Below are 18,220 nucleotides of genomic sequence, written 5' to 3' on the forward strand. Positions count from 1 at the left end.
CAGCATGTTTTATGTTTGCTGTTCTATGTGGTTAGCACATTTCTGTGCAGTTGCTAGATTGATCTAGGTGGTTGCAAGGGTGTTCTGCTTGGCTGCAAGGTGGTTGTTTATTGCACAAGTCAAAAGATCCCATACTAAAATATCTATAATACTCTTGTCCCATGATATGACCCAAGTCCCACCTTCAATGTACATCTATGGGATTATTTTGCCTGTTTTATATTGAGCCATTAAAAAATCATCACCACAATTTGAGGTATCATTCATATCTATTATTTCTGAGAAAATGTGAAATATTAGACAGTAAGCACAACAATTAAAATAAATAAAACAATACCCAGGCTTATCTGTACTTTGTTGTTATATGGATAATTCAATAAGGTGTTTCTTGAACTTTGGGCACTTTTAACAACATTTTTCACACTCTCTTTGCTTTTTGTTTTTTTCTCAGTGTATCGTCACAGCAATGTATGTATTTATTTATTTTTCTAAAAGTCTTAAAATTTTAAACCACAGTGTCATTTCCACCACATCTCAACTTTTGGTGATGGAAAATGTTTTATTTTTTTAATTATTATTATTTGAAATAAAATGTCTCCTTTGTCTTGCTAAGTCTAATTTGTGACTAGGCAGGCAAGGAATGAGGATCTAAACGCATCATTAATAAAACAAAGTAACTCAGAATATAAGGAACCAAGCACAGAACATCAAACAATACATGCAAAGATTGCCAAAGAAACTAGGGGAAACAAGGGCTTAAATTCACAAGGGCAAACAAGGGAACGAGGAACACCTGGGGAAAACAATCAGGGGAAACCCAATCATGAAAGAAAACTACAAAGGACTACAAAACTAACAGGGAACAGGAACGGGGAACTAAACAAGAATTTCAACATAAAAGTCAAGGCAAAAAACAGGGAATACGTGACATAATTTCATAGCTAATGTTGTATGTATCTTAAATACAATTAAATAACGTGAAATTTCCCTTTTAACAAAAAAAAAAAAAAAACATACAAATGTTTTGTCTTGCTTAGTCTAATTTCATAGCTAATATTTTATGGATCTTAAATACATAAAATTAAATAACAAGTTATATTTCCCCTTTAAAGCCATTTCACCAGAATGGTTGAGTATGGTTAGCTAACTGTTGCAGAGAATTCCGGTCCGAGAACAGTTTAGAACCTAAACGTGCTGTGCCGAACCGTGCTCAAGTGGAAATGCTACTGTAACCATTCTGTACTGTGCTCAGAACCGTTTGGCCCGATGGTGGAATATATATTTATATACAGTATATAAATCATTGTTCAGGTGTTGTAGATGATAGCTAAATTGCCCATAGGCAGATTTTAAAGAGCTCACCTCCAAGTCTCTATGATATTCTGATAGTTACTGTAGTAATGCCTCAGTTCCCTCATTAAATGGGAATCTATGTAATTATTCACTCGTTGAAACTTCTGCCAGACAAAAATCGTGAGTTAGATTACTTCGAAAATAAATGGCACAGCTCTCCTCAACAAGCCAAACTATTTGCGGATCATTTACAGTATGTCAATACACCGCACGTGTACACAGCAGGCAGTTTGGTTAATGTACTGACACTTAATAGTTAGGGTTATTTTATTTATTCATTTATTTTTACATTTGTAAATACCCTGACTTCAAGTATAAACAATAGCAATGTCAATTCTTGCCTTAGCAAGCACCACTAATTATAATCATTATGTTCAGAGTTATTTGTTCTTAAATATTACATGGAAAGATAAACACATCTGTTGTCCCAACAGGGCAGTAAATCTAAACTTAAGTTGTATGATGGCACCTCTACAAACACAACCAGCAGTCAAACATTCCCACTGAGAATTTCAGAAAATAAGCCCACTAAAACAGCACAGTATTGTGCAGAGTATGCTAGCAACACTGCCGTATAGCTTTTCAATTGTGATCCCTGTCAAACAACTGTATCTTTCCATGAAGGCAAAAGAATGTGTAAGGCTCTCAAAAAGAAGCCCTGGGAGAGCCATATAACATGATATATGCTCGCCATGTTCTCATGCAGGCCCTTTAAATCCTGTCAGGCTGTTGATGGCTCACTGGAAACACACAAACAATCACAGACACACACGCGCAGCAGTCATGCCATGCAACTCCCCGTGTTAGTTCCTTTAAAGAGGCGATGCGAAAATTTGTTTGCTTGAGCGTTTTTCGCCGGTCAGAATCTGAGCTGTCAGGTAACTCATGAAAAAGTAATCAAGGTCCCTCCTTGTATCTCTCACTGTCACTCAACATCATGTCAGGGGACTGTCGGTCCAGTACAGGCGTACTCGGGCCGTGTGCAGGTACACTGCCTTTCTCTGTCTCAGACCATATGTTTCGGCTATTTTTGACTGTGAAAATCACATTTACATTGCCTCTGCATTCTGTTTACAGAGGTTTAAACTCCTCGGCTATGCCACGTCCTGTGTTGCGTGCTTTTAACCCCATAGATAATATATGAGCTTGTTGGTTTTTAAAGGATGCCACCATATGCATGAGAGCTTTAAATGAAGACCTAAACTGACAGCTCCATCTGCCAAATACGCTCTTCGTCAAGTAACGGCCCTCCGCTCTCCTCCTCCTGGTTTACTTTCTCTCTAGAGGACACCATACTGTCGTCAGTGCTAATACTAAATATTAATAATTTTTTGACCTCAAAGTGTTTGGGAAACTCACACAGGGCCAGGCAGAACGCCAAACCTGCTGAATGACATATGCAGATGTCAGGTGAGCGCCGATTTCCCCCCTCTCTTTGTTTGTGTTTTGCCGCCCTTTGGAAAACAGACAAGTTGAAGCAGAATTCGTCATGAATATTGCATTGTGGGTGCACATGCGTGCACGTAAACATGGCTACACACACACACACACACACACACACACACACACACATTTGCATACGTGCACATCCCCACCCTCAGCATAGACCTACAACAATCACGAAGGGTGGTAACAAAACAAGCCCAGCACTTCTGTCAGGCTTTTGTGTAAAATGAACATTACATGGTGAACATTACACTCAGAGGAATGTTCAATACTCATACACACACCTCCGTTCAAACCAAATGTACGAGCTGTGTCAACACCCCACTTGTGTTATAAATAAAAGTGTTTATTGCGGTTTGAATGCGGTTGCCTTCAAACTTTAATGGCTATCGTTGTCTCTGTTCCTGGCACGCTGTTTGTGTTAACAAAAGCTGCTTCTCTCAATGAAATGCATGACTATTTTTTCCGAGTGCATTTAAATAAAAACAATAAAAATTATAATAATAATAAAATATATAAATAGTAACAGTTTGCAAAAAAGCTATATATTTTAATATTAGTTAATGCAATGGTTAACATGAACCAGTATGAACATATTGGATTTATTCATCTTGGTATTTTATACATATACTACTGCATTTTTACCATTAAAGTTGTTTGTTCCCCTTTCTCAATGAATTATGCTATATAATAATAATAAGAAGAATATAATAATACATTAAAAACTAATGAAACTAGCAGTAAACAATAGCAAGCTATATTTATATAAAATATCAACTAAGATAAATAAATGCTATAAAACATTTTGTTCATTGTCAGTTCATGATACCAAACTCATTTCTAAATTGTAATATATAGAACCTCATTGTAAAGTGTTACCAACATGTGCTATACAAACATATTGTCTGGCATTTTTAGTTAGAATCATTCATTTTTAGAGTGAATTTAGAGTCAAAAACTTGGCTTTAAGTTAAAAATAAATAAATGTATAAATAAATACTTACATTCATAAGTCTAAGTGTTAGGAAACATTATGAACCTTGCTCTAACCCTAACCCTTTGCTTTCCTCCTGTATGTTATTGTATTACATTGTAATCTTTGTATTTAGAGACAATCTCAAAAGTAAAAAAAAAAGAAAGAAAAGAAAAAAAAAGAAACGTAAATTTGTAGACAATTCATAACTAGGAGCAGTATTGTATAAAGTACCAAACTGCCATAAATAAATAAATAAATTGACTCAAATAAAAGTTAAAGTAGCTCATGGGAAAAATAACCATGCATTGTCTGGGTTTTTCCTTGTAAGTTTGCTTCAGGTCACAAATCGATTCAAGAAATGATTCATTTAGACTGGTTTTCTAACTGATTGGACTGATTCAAAAATAATCAAATTGATTGTGTGTGTATATATATATATATATATATATATATATATATATATATATATATATATATATATATATATATATATATGATTTATTGTGTTTATTTGCTAGTGTTCAGTTGCAAGCAAAATGTAGTGAAGTAAAAGTGAAAGTCAACAGAAAAATGTATACTCGAGTACAAATATTCAAAAACTGTACTTTACTACAGTGACAAAGTATTTGTTCTCTGTTACTATACACCTCTGATCAGGAGTATCCATTTATAAAACTGTGATTTATTTTGACATTCAACATATTTGGACATTTTTCTAATTTTCTAGTTCTTCAACTGAAAATGTGTTCAGTACTGGAATTTATTGATGCATGTTTAATACTTAATTAAACATTTTTCAATAGACTCCAGTATTAAAGAAATTTCCAGGTGAAGAAATAGAATATGTGTAAAACTGTCCTGGTCTCTGAAACTTGTCCCAAAGAACAAGTTTCCTGAAATCATCATCCTCATCATGAAGCAGAATTCTGAGAGAGGTCCCGTCAGTTCATGTTACACACAATATTAACATTACTAACCATTTATTTAAACACAGTGTCTGTCTTGAAACCTGACTGCTGTGTCTGAGAGTGAAAGTGTATTTACGGCATGTTTTGGTAATCTACAGCCTGGGCGTGCTGTGCTTTCACAGCTCTTAGAGCTCTAACGGCTTTATTGGATCTTAACTGATGGAGGATCGTTGGGAAGTGCTTGATGAGTGTCAAGATGTCAGTGAGACTGATTTACTGCTTTCCACTTGCTGTGCATCCATGCCAATATCGTCTCCTCCCTTTCTCTCTGTCTCACTCTCTCTCTGATTCCCATCAGTGCTGTGTATACTCTGAGAATACGAGCGTCTGGTGTTATTCTCCGTGGCCCGACTGTGGTTTCTCAGAGGGTGTTGGGTTTCTCTGATTTGAGAGTTCTGTTGCAGTGAGTAATGTACAGCCCAGCTAGACAGCTCATTGGTGTAGATTATTTTAACATCATAGAAATAAACTTCAGCAATATTAACAAGTTAACTCAAGGCAACAATATACTCGTAGCGAAGTCGAAGAAAGAGCAGGTGTGATGGAATTTCAAACAAAATCTGGCCAAAAAGAACATGTTTGTTGTAGTGGTTTGAAACATCTTGCAAGCACACGCTTTCAGGACAACTTTTTCTGGCTGTTAAACACCTTCTTACTGCCATTGATCCATGTGATAGTGTGACCTGGTGCTCCACCTACTTTGACACCAACATCTTTTTCTGGCTGATTTTTTAATTTTTTTTACTTACTCGAGATTAACATGAACACACTGGAGTGCAGAGTTGCCACCCTTTTAGACACCAATCTTTGCAGCAGTGTCAGTCTTTCTTTATTTTTTTATTTTTTTTTTGAGTAAAAAAAAATAAATAAAACTTTGTCACGCTCTTATGTGGATTCTTTTCAGAAAGTTAATCATAAAATACAATAATATAGGGTAACCAGAGCCAGTGTTGGGGAGTAACAGAATACAAGTAACGGGAATACGTATTTAAAATATAAAATATAAGTAACTGTATTCCACTACAGTTGGATCATAATTTCTTTTTTTCTAGTAAGATCTTTGATATTAGGGCAAAAATCATATTCTTGATAATATTTTTTTTTTATTGTTTTCCTGTAAAAATATCTAAAAATCCTTAAAAAAATCAATTTGATTGATCTTGTTTTAGAAACACTGCATAAGATATTTATTTTTTTCAGAGAATGTATTTTTAACATGTGTATTTTGTCTTACTGTACTGAGTTTTTATAGTCAAAACCAGTGAAAAAATCTACCAGTGCTGAAGAAGTAATCCAAAGTATTTAGAATACATTACTGACCTTGAGTAATCTAACGAAATACGTTACAAATGACATTTTACAGCATGTATTCTGTAATCTGTAGTGGAATACATTTCAAAAGTAACCCTCCCAACCCTGACCAGAGCACATTAAGATCATGTAGAGTGTGTTAACATTAGCACCTTGAAAGCATAATGTAAACATGACAAATTACACATTATGTACAGCAAATACAGTATATTACTTTAAATCATTATCGAGTTGTTAAAACAGCTTATTTTACTGATCTCATGTGAATTATCTTCATAAAATGAAGCATGAAGTCATCGATAACACATTGTAATGTCACATTAGTTAATGTTTACATGTAGGACAGTATACGTCTCAAATTTCAATGCTCTTCTAAACGCTGGCCCCAGTGGCGAGGGCGATGTCTGAATGTTCCAAAACATTATACTGTTGCTCAGCTGTTTCGAACCTCTTTCTGGCTATGAACAAAGTGTGATTGTATCAGAGCCTTAATTATAATATTACTAATTTACTTTTTCAGTAGCGTGGCAGTAACTTAGCTGTTTTCAAAACTGTGTAGCTTTTCCAGAAACAAGCTACTTTTCCCAACAAATAGTGGTATAATGTGTCAAAACTCTACAATGCAAGAAGACTACATTAGGTTGCACCAACAAAAGTTATTTTAAGGGTTAGATAAGGTAAAATGTTCTCCTAGTGGAAACAATTGAAGGATACCACTTTTTACAATGTTGTGTTGCTAACTACTTCTTTAAATGGTTAGCTTGACTGTTGTTTAGCTATTTTAAATCATGAGCTTGTAGCTTGGGAAAGTACAGTTTCAAATGACCTTCCCCAACACTGCCAAGTACACCATATTAAGCATGGCCAAGAGAAATATGAGCAAACCCCATGTATGAGCAAACACGGAATTACATTTAGATTTTATATTTAGGATCATGTTCATTAATCCCAAACAGCCATTTACACCTAGCAAAACATTTCCATAAGGCATGTAACATGACACCCAAGCCATAGCTGCTCCCAGAATGCTACCTAACAATTGAAGCAGATTGTGTAATGTGGGACTAATTCTTTCCCTGAGCTTTCGTTACTTCGTACGACAGATTCTCCATCATAATCAGTCTTTTAATTGCTAACCAGGCGTACTGGAGCAGGCAAGGCCTGGATTCGGGTTAGAGGAAAAGTGAGTGGGAAAATACAGCTTTCTGTGCATCACCATTGACTGGACCGACTTTAAGCAAGCCTGCGATGCATTTGCCGAAAACAACACAAAGGGGGTGGGTGTCAGATTTTAATTGTAACTGTCTTACAGAATTGTGTTGTTTTAATATCCTGTATAGATTGTTATGTAATACACTTACTTGCAGACAGCCCCAAGCAAGAATCAATTCGGCACAGGAATCTCCTTTTGTTAAAAGCCAATCTTGTTTTAATGATGCATGAAGAAATATTCAAGCATTGACATTTTGCTGTCGGGTTCCTTTAGAAAAATCAATTAAGATGATTCTGCTTTGACCCAGTTAACCATTTAATGCTTATTAGGAATGTAATATGATTTACTGTTAGCATAATATGTATTTTTTGGCGTCTCATCTCATTAGTTCATTTGTTCAGAGCGACGGCGCATCGGTTGCAATTTAGAGGTGAGTGTAGGTAAAATGGAGAGCGATGGAGTGTTTCTGTTGAGTGGCGATATGAGACAGGTTACATATAGACCTCAAGGGCATGTTGCTGTCATCTCCTTATTTAATTCTACTGTTTGTTTGTTTTCAATGTAACTAGAATGTTAAAAAGCCCCAAGTTATCCTGAGCTAGATGGGAGAGACTGGGGCTAGTTGTCACACTTTTTACTCCAGTGAATATTTATCAGGGTAGTTTTATTTTTAAACAGTTCATTGAACAACCCCCATTTTGAATCAGACTTCTTAAAGATAAAACTATTTTCCAGGTTTTTAAAAAAAATAAAAAAAATAGATATATTATTTTTTTTATTATTTTTTTATTTTTTATTATGTTGTTACTGTACTTGCACCTTAATTTGCAAATTTTTACATGTCTTTTCAACTGGTTAAACTTGTTAGTACCCTTACAAAAATTCTAAAGTTCTAACGAACTTGACGGAAATTTGCTGTGAACTTGCCAAAACTTTTCCACTCATTATTTTCACATGCAAATGAGCTTGCAATTCACTCCAAATGTTTGCCAGAAGTTTGCAGCTCTTCGCTGGTAGTGGTGAACCTGCAGCAAACCTTTGGCCATAATGAAGAGTTTGCCGCAAAGCTCATTTGCATGTGAAAATAACGAGTGGCGAATTTGTGGCAAGTTTGCCAGAACTCTTCATTTGTGTAAGGGTAATGCTTTTCAAAGTCCTGCAATTAATAACACTTGAATAAAACTTGAAATTAGAGAAAATCAGATTGAACAATACGTTTAACAGATTGGTTCACTTTATCGGTTATTCCTTAATATCGGGTCCACCAATAAACTTTTAAAAAAAAATCTCTATTTGGCGCATTACACTATGGTATGATGAATCTGTTTGTTAACAATAATATTTGATTGCTATGATTACTATTATACAACATTCAGTTCCGGTCCCCAAATCTGATTGTGGCATTCCCAGAGTGCTTATAGTCAATATAACAGCACTGGGAAGTGTCACTGTATCAACCAATTTGTCTGTGTCCATGACATTGCATTTGTTCTTGCATGCAACCTTTGGCTTCTTTTGTAATTGTTTTCATTAGTGGAACAAAATTACACAAACAATTCTGGCCGTATTAGGTCTGTTCCAAAACTTAGTGAGCTGCCTTGCTGTCTCCTGCCTACTTATGCAGCTGTCTTCTATGGCAGCATCCTAACTAATATGGAGCCTCATAAGAGAGCAATTTGGAATGCTGTACATATATGCAGAAGCTCCTCACGTCATTCAGATACTCGACCCGCAACTGATTTCAATGCAGGTGATGTGACAGGAACGACGCAATCCTCTAATGAGCATATGCAAAGTGCACACACATTTCAGGTAAAATCGTCAGTTTTCCATCATATTAAATAATTTTTACTACTCAATACTTTTGTACTTTTCAATAAAATACTTTTCAGTATTGAATGGATTATATGTAAATTGTTAATGGAAATTTCTCTCGCTTCGTCCGCCATCTTGGATTTATTTTTTCACCGAGGTGCATTCAGCAATTGCCTACACAGGGAAAAATATACAGTATATGACAATACCTTAGAATTTGGCCAAAATTAGTTGTCTTAGGAGGCAGCATATTTAAGCAACCTACCTTTTGGAACAGCATTAGTGCCGGGAGCGCCTATGATGTCTTAAAGTGCCACCTCTGGAGGAAGCTCAATAGATTTTAGAACAGGCCCACTGTGTCTAAAAGTTACCGATATTTACTTACTTTTATTGAAATGTTGTATAAAATTAATCTCACACTCACAATCTTTAGTCTGAATATCAGCATGGCTGTTTTTACCTGTATTTGCCACGTGCCTATTGCCAAATCACAGATGTGCTGATATTCAGTCCAACAACACTCTTGCTTTTTTTTGTTGTTATTATTCAAATATGAATAATATTGCAAATTGTTTCATATAGAACTCTACTGCTACGCTAACTTCTGGCCAAAAATTGGATGACATTTATAGAATTCCTGAAAGGGAAGTTCTGAGACTGCGACATCATCCGTTAGATGTCATCCAATGATAAGAATCCTGATTGCCAACGAAGCAGAAAAGCAGAGGCACTGAGGAAACAGCAGAATCAACTGCTGAAATTCTCTGACATGAGAAGGGAGAAGAGGAAAAGGCAAAAAAGAGGGGAAAAAAAATGACAAAAGTAGTCATCCCAAAGCTTCAGTGGAACAAAGTGCTCAGTCCCAAGGGCTCGAGGATCACTGGTGTCTTTATAATGAGAAATGTTAAACCTGTTTTACGCTGTTTAATGCCTATTCTGTCTGAAGTCCAATGACAGTCTTTGTTTTACTCTTAATTGTTTCGTCTGACTGTGAACTGTCAGCTAATATTATATAAAACTCTTCTATCTCTCTCTCTGTCTCTCTCACTCTCTCTCTCTCTCTCTCTCTCTCTCTCTCTCTCTCTCTCTCTCTCTCTCTCTTTTTTTTTTTTTTTTTTTGCTGGCACAGCCTTAACCCAAAGACGTTGACTGGTATTTGACGCTGACAGTATTGTCCTTACAGATTGGGTGACTCAGACAGCCTAAACGGAAAATATAGTGGAAAATGGGAGACCTAAAGACCTTAGTTCTCAAATGCAGTTCTTGTCCTTAAAGGGATAATCTTCTTTACTTTCTTCTTAGAAGATAGTTATAGGTCATGCTGGTTTGGAACATGAGGGTGAGTTGTGAGTAAATAATGACAGAATTGACATTAACTAAGGCTTTAACAAATGCATATAAATTGCCAAATACTACTATTTCATATTATGTCAGATTCAAACCAAATGCAGCCTGTTTTTTAGGGTGTTTATGAAACCGACCTGCTCTCTTTGACACATAAACCAAGCTGCATCATCCACACAAAATAACATAGTGTCTCTAGCCCAGCAGAAGTCTGTCATTTGTGCTTGCTTTGAAATCAGTGAAGTAAAGCCACTCCACCTGGGGGGCACTATGCCGACAGATTCTCCAGATCGGCTTTCAGGAAGGTCAAAGGTCAAATGCTACAGAACTTGACACCACTTTAGCCCAGTGAAATGTTGAGTAACATATTGAGCGAGATGATAGCTCATCTGGGAGCCATACAGGTCACCTTCAATATCTTCATTACGAGGGAAATTATTTAATAAATGTGACAGCTGTCTAGTACATACAGTACTAGCTCTGTTCCTAAACGTAGTAAGCTGCAGCATTTTTGCAGGTTTTTGCAGTATCAAGACAGCATTTTAAGGTAACCCAAACACACTCCTCACATGAGGGCCGTACAACACTAACTAATTTAAAAGTGAAAAGTTTTGATGAGAATAGAAAAAAAATTATTTCTGTATTCTATATGAGAATAATGATGAAAAGTTTTTTTTTTTTTATTTATTTTTTTTTTTTATGTTTTTCCAGTCACAGTTAAAATTATTGTAAAATAATAATAATTAATTCACTTCAGTGAGAATACTGTGATTGATTGTTGCCACAATTGCTGTTTGCCAGTATGGCAGACAGTGTTGGGTGTAATCTGATAACGAAGTAATTACTTACTGTAATATAATTATTTATTTATTTAGTTAGTTAATTAGTTAAAAGTAGTGAAATGCTGATGCATTACATCTGATTTTTTTGTAAGCAGATTACTGTTACTGACATTCAATTAAGTGAATTTACTTTTAATTAAATTCCTTGGGTTACACATATTTCTAAATTAATGTTATTTATGTAGAAGATTTATGTAGAATTCACATCTAGGTCTGTTTGTGTTTCTGTAACAGTTGAAGGGTGTGCAACCCCAAATGAGTCATTGTTTAGGAGAAAAAAGTGGTGCTGAGCGTGTGCGACAATGAACAAGGAGGAAATATAGACATTATTTTAAAATCACTGAGTGAAGAAAAAAAAACATTGTGAAAGGTTTTTTGGAAAGTAATTTAAAAGTAAAATAATTAGTAATTTGATTAATTTTGTAATTAAATAATGTGTAAATTAATCTGATTATAATATTAATATTAGTTAGTAACTTGAAGTGGATAACTCTTGAGTAATTTACCCAACACTAGTGGCAGGTACTCGCAAAAGGTTCACCACAAAACTATTTGCTAGTAGCAGTTTATCTATGGACCATTTTCACACTTTTGGGTTTTGGAACACGGTAGTAAATGACAGGGTAAACTTTGACAGTGGTGAATGGGAATGAATGGAAAAAGGCCACTATTACATTTCCACAACTTTCCAAAAAATAAATAAATAAATAAATAGAGAGAGAGAGTGAGAGAGAGAGAGAGAGAGAGAGAGAGAGAGAGAGAGAGAGAGAGAGAGAGAGCGCGATGGATTAGACCGTCAGAAGAGAAAAGATGTCAAATTTACTGTCAATCTCTCAGCGGCTATATTAGAGACCTCATTGCATCTGTGGTTTAATTTTTTTTTTTTTTTTTACTAATTCCAGTGTAATATAATACAAAGTATAATGTTACAAATTTACACTAAATAATTTTAAAATGTCAAAAAAATAAAAGTAAATAAATAAATAAATAATTGCTAGATTTACGTTGCTAAATAAGGCAGAAATGTGTCACCACAGTCTCTGAAAAGGGTCCATTGTTAACAAAGGTTTGGTTGCAATGCAAGATCACCACTAATGATGGTGAAAAAAAAAAAAAAAAATGCAGCAAACTGTTTTATTTGCTACATAATGTTTTTGCACAAAGTGTGCTGCATGTTCTTATGTTTTTTGTTGTTATTCTGTTAGCATAGCAAAATGCTAATGGGAGACTTACTGAATACGATCGTAAGTCTCCAGTACACTTTATGTGAGAGCACTATTTGTATGAAACATGGAGTTGCTCCCTAAAAAGCATTTCTCATAAGGTTCCATTTCAGTTAGGATGCAGCTTTCTGAGTAGGCAGTAGACAGCAAGGCTACTGAAAGGCAATTCAAACAACAAGTCGCTCTGCTTCAACATAAAATATTTATGTCTAAGCATTGATTTATTGTGTCTATGCTGATCTTGTAAAGATTAATTATATTAAAAAATAATAATAATAATAATATATTAATAAGATTCTGATACATTGAATGAGGGGTAAACATACAAAAATGGAGACAGGAAAAATGTTGTTTGACTTTATTTAAATAGCTTAGACAAAGACATTACCCAATTGCTTCTCTCTCTCTCTCTGTCTGTCTCTTCCTATCTGTCTTCTTATCTAAGCAGCATCTATTTTAGATGGTGAATCTCAGAGGGCTCATCGTGTGACCAGGGCCCATCTGTTCTACAGCAGGAGTTAGGCAGCTAAGCGGTGTACTTTGATCCCAATGTAGATTTCTCCAAACCCACCAGGATTTGCCTATCCTCTCCAGCAATTGTATAGCTGCCCCTGAGTACAAATCGTAGCTTCATTATAAGTGTGGGCGGCAAACCTTGTATTCCCTTAAGTGCATGTGCGCACAACATATTGATATTTTGTAGCATAAAAGCACCAGCATTCCTCCATTGCAATATTATCACAAACAAAAGGTTGGTGCAAATGCGTTACATTTCTAAACATTTGAATCCTTTCAAATGAGTTAGACAATAAAAACCTTGGGACCTTAGTACAATTTCTGAATTACTTCGTATGTTTGACCTGCACATAAATTAAAGCAATATATGATATATTTCTTTTCGATATTAATCTTTCCGCCACTGTGGACCCCATGTGACACGAAGGTTTGATTAATTTGTAAATGAAGTCAATGAAGAATTAACAAATATACCTACCCCATAATTTACTTATTATTTGTCCGGTATGAGAGATCAACTCGTGTTATCGCCAATACTCAATGCCATTCGTCTTTGTCAATTTGTGGCGGTGGGCCGAGGGGGACTGACAGGCAGGAATTAATTCTCTAACACGTAATTATGGAGCAAAATGTTGACTGGCTTGCAGAAAGTGAACGTTGACACTTCTGCAGTCTCCTAGTGACATGGCAGCAACATTAGCATTGGTCATTAGCAGCAGACATTTCCACGTCTATGTCGGATACAGGCTTATGTGCAGACCTATTTGATTACCTGCATGACAGCTTTGTTCAGGACACGAGAAACAACTGTCTTGGCCTGTGTGAGTCGAAATAATTAGGCCTGCCATCTTTCCACTCTGATTTCTCCCTCAGCCCGCTCCACAAAATGCAAATATTTTGCTTTCATTGTCACATTCACCTTGACACGGATATTGCTCGGGTGCCTAACTGGATGAGATGACTTCTAAATTTGCATTGTTCGTTCTAATAAATTTGCTTCATTCTATCACGGGTGGCAGGGACCCATCAGATAAACTCTCTCAGAGCGTCATCAATCACGAGCGCCCTGACAGACGGCTTTCGCCTTCATTTGTTACATACGCGAACGCGCTTAATTATTTGTACTGTAATTAGTTGGGAAAATGTCAGGAAATGTCAGCTCTCTGTTCACCATGGAAGGGCCCCTGCTTGAAAGCTGAGGTGACTGAAGTGTCATTAATGCCACGAAACAAGACGAGGATCAGCCAGGGAGGAGAGAGGGGCCTTTAGACTGTAATCATAGAGAGTTAGAGGGGGAGCGCGGCAAATCAGCCCAGCTAGCGTAATGGGCATCTTATTAGCGAGCGGCAGCATTTCTGCTACATGTCTTGTATTTGTTTGTCTTTCTTTTCTCTGCCTCTTCACTTTTTCTTCCAGCAGTGAGAAATAAAGGCAGCGAGCAGCAAAAGTAAAGTCAGGTAAACAATTGCTACTCACCACTCAGAGAGCTGCTGTCAAACTGGGCACATTTTACCGGGCTGCGCTGCCTGTCACAAACAGACATTATGCTAAAAGAAAAGCGGAATGGGGAAGGTCTGTGTCAAAACTGTTAAAGTTGGCTTTTTTAAATAGACTGCATTAAATCTGCAGCTTGAATTGAAAAAAAAAAAAAAAAAAAAAAAAAAAAACACCATGAGAAATCACATCTACATTGATAGCTGGAATGGGTATACAGGATTGCCGAAAATAAATTCTCAAGGTCCTTCGTTGATGATTAGGCAACTGGGCAATGGTCAAGGATAGCTCGCATTACGTCCATCCAGAACGCTGATCATGTCCAATTGTTTGAATAAATCCAAATGCAATGTCTTTTTGTGATGGGGGAAGGTGTATTGAGGGCTCTAGGGGGGCTTCAGTCACCATTTGTCTTCCAAGGCCTCATACCAGGGGCGCTTCTGAGCTACCTTACCCAGAGACACCACTGATGGTCATCCAAGAGCTCCTTAATTAGCCTGCAATCTGGCAACGGTGCATGTTCCTGGGCTGTGGCAGGCCTGTTTGAATAGCATGCCAGATGCAAGACCACCTTCAGTGTGTCATTTCATTGTGTAGGCAGCAGGGACGGGGCATCAGACGGCCGTCCGCAGCTCGGCCTGCCTCTCTGGCACAACAGCCGAGAGAGAGGACAGCAGAGGTGACCCTGACCAACCTCAACCTTCAGTTGAGAGACTAATGGCTTGATGAGGATGTCCAACTATTCTGTACCGCAACCTTTATGACTTGTATTATCCCACAATTGCTGGAACATATGCAAAGAAGAAGATTTTAGAAGAAAGAAAGAACTATATTTTTTTAAGCTAATAAATCATTGGTTGAAGTGTTATAAGGTGTCCAAGCACCGAATCAAATTTGGCAGGATGGTCCCAAATTGCCCCCCTCCCCATCCCGCACTACTCAGGTGCACACACCACCATTCAACCCTAGGGGGCATTTGGACCAACGACATAGGAGGAGTTTAAAAAAGTATTTATTTTTATTTTTTTCAGAAAACTCAAAATGGTGGACGGAATACCTACAAAGTAACTACAGTACTTAGTTATGAAACTGCTTTGTCCCTAACAGATTTGTTCTTCCAAAATTTTACAATTTTGATTAACTGTAGTCACTGGGTTTTTGGCTCAGTTATGTTAAATGGAGGTATTTATATATCTGTTCAAGTTTAAAGGGATAGTTCATCCAAAAATGAAAATTATCTCATCATTTACTCACCCTTATGCCATCCCAGGCGTGTATGACTTTCTTTCTTCAGCAGAACACATTTGAAGAAAAAATAGAAAAATATCTCAGCTCTGTAGGTCTTTAAAATGCAAGTGGATGGTGATTAGACCTTGAAGCTCCTTAATTCATTGAAAAACCTTCACTGTTTTTGTGCCAGATAGATACTGCTTTGATTTGATTATATACGTTATCATCTTTTTAAATAGATGTTTCCTTCTTAAAAAGCTTTGATTTAGTTAGCAATGTTTTCAGCTTATAGTGTAGCTAACTTTCAAGTGAATCGCTGGCTTGCTACTTCAAATTATGAGTAGCTTGTATGTTGACAAGCTGCAGTTTCAAAGTACTGTAGCTTCCCCAACACAGATTATGACACACTTTAGTTGTTAAAACATTGATCTAAAAGAAGGTACGTTCAATGGTCACATAGTGTGAGAATGTGAGATATGTGAAAAGTTGGTATCTGGCATTCAGGTTGGAATTGTTATCTGAGCATTTCCCAGTATTTTACGTTGTTTTTCTAATGCAGACAGTCTGTCTAAGCATCAGTGTGTTGTAGTCTTCCACCCGTCTGATAGGATTTTCAGTTCATTAGCGGAGAAGATGTCCGTGCTTTAGGGAGCTCCGTGCAGGAGAGCTTTGCTTGGCTGTGTGAGGACGCTTCCATTTTACAAGTGAAAATTTCTCACCACAAATAACATCATTTTCAGGTTTTCATGCATCAGAGATTATACAGCAGCCTAAATCCAATGACCACAGATTCTGAATCTAGTATCCATGTAAAATTAAATTCATGAAACCAGTTCAGGGCAAACTCAAAAGACATCATTCAACATTAAGTTAATCTGTGGTTCGATTTGCAGTCTTAAGCCACAGAAGCACAAAAGCCTGTGTAAGCATTCTAAAATCTGCCTCGCGAAGCTTATGATATTCTTTTTTTTTTTTTTTTTTTTTTTTTTTTTTGCTGTGTAGTTGTGGCCTGAGTGCAGTGAGTTTTTGAATGATGCACTGGATTGGATGAGAACTCAGCTTAACACCATCATGCAGTGCTTTTTATATTGATTTATTTATTTATTGCCAGTAGGCTTTACCTCACAGGCATGATCCATAATTGCTAATGCTAGTCAGAGGCATGTGGCATTAGAGAGAGAGGCATTCTATTTCCAGAGAGTATTTTATTAGGCAAAAATGTCTGCATCAATAGTTTTTGTCCCCAAGAAACTGCTAATTTCCAATATCTGCTAAAAGATAATTTTCTCAACTTTTAGGAGTACACTTGAATATAGATTGTTTCTGAGGTAACACACATGAACTAAAACCAACGCCACACTTTTACCTTCTTAACTATCCACAAGCAATAAACACAAAGTAAATAACAAAGCCCAGTATGCAGCTTTTAATTCATGATAGAGTTTCTGCAACAAGAACATTTTCACAGTGGCCCTTTTGAGCAAACATGGAGAGAGTTTGAAGAATCTGCTTTTAAATTTGTGCATAAACGTCTCCCATGTATCTGCAAGAATCCAAGAGGGTTGAAAATCTAATGAAATAAAGAAAACAAAAGACAGAGGAGTAATTGATTACAATATTAAGGCGCTCTCAGAAATATCCACCAACTCGTAGAATGGCTGGAAATCCCACAGCCTCTTAGAACCCTGTACATCATTATTCACGATGAAATTATCACTCACATATCATAGTGGAGATTACTAAAACTGAACCCCGAGTGTTGTTTGCATCGTAAGTCTTTATAATCCATAACCATAGGATTTCTTTACTTTTCTTTTTTTTTTCTTCTTCTTCTTAATAATTCTTAATGAAAAGCAGAGTTGTAATTTGATAAAGGGATGCATGTGTTCTGGTCTTCAGTGAGGCGTCAGTGTGGTGGAGGGGTATTAGAGTGGGCATCTGTGTTCTCGCTGCATTAATCTCCCAAAGCAGATTCATGCTGCTATGATGTGCAGGAAGGAGATAAGTCTTAAACAGTCTAAAGCTAAGCAAACCAGACAACTCTATTATTGCCTTCATAATTGCTTAATTAAACTTTTGTCGCTAATCATTATGGAGGCAATAGAGCTGTTATACCGGCCTCTATTGAGCAAAAAAAAAAAAAAAAAATCAATAAACTGGAGTTAATTTCAACGTGTTTTCTCTTATTTTTCCCTTTAGGGTTTTTTTTTTTTTTTTTTAATGCAATTCATTGCTGTTGGTTAGTGATGTGTGGGCCTGCACTGAAGCTGATATGAGCTGCCATCACCATCTGAATTGAGGGTATTCAGTACCACATGAATATGAACAAATGGCAAACATAAATCTCTTGCATGAAGTACACCTTCCATTCCTTTATTACAGAACAATTGACCCATCTAAAATGAATTCTAATGCCAGGAAAGCATTTAGATTTAAATTACACCGTGGTCTCGCAGACCTGAAAGATGACGGCATAAAAAAGATTAATA

This window comes from Myxocyprinus asiaticus, chromosome 15 (assembly GCF_019703515.2).
Source record: "Myxocyprinus asiaticus isolate MX2 ecotype Aquarium Trade chromosome 15, UBuf_Myxa_2, whole genome shotgun sequence".
Classification (NCBI taxonomy): domain Eukaryota; kingdom Metazoa; phylum Chordata; class Actinopteri; order Cypriniformes; family Catostomidae; genus Myxocyprinus; species Myxocyprinus asiaticus.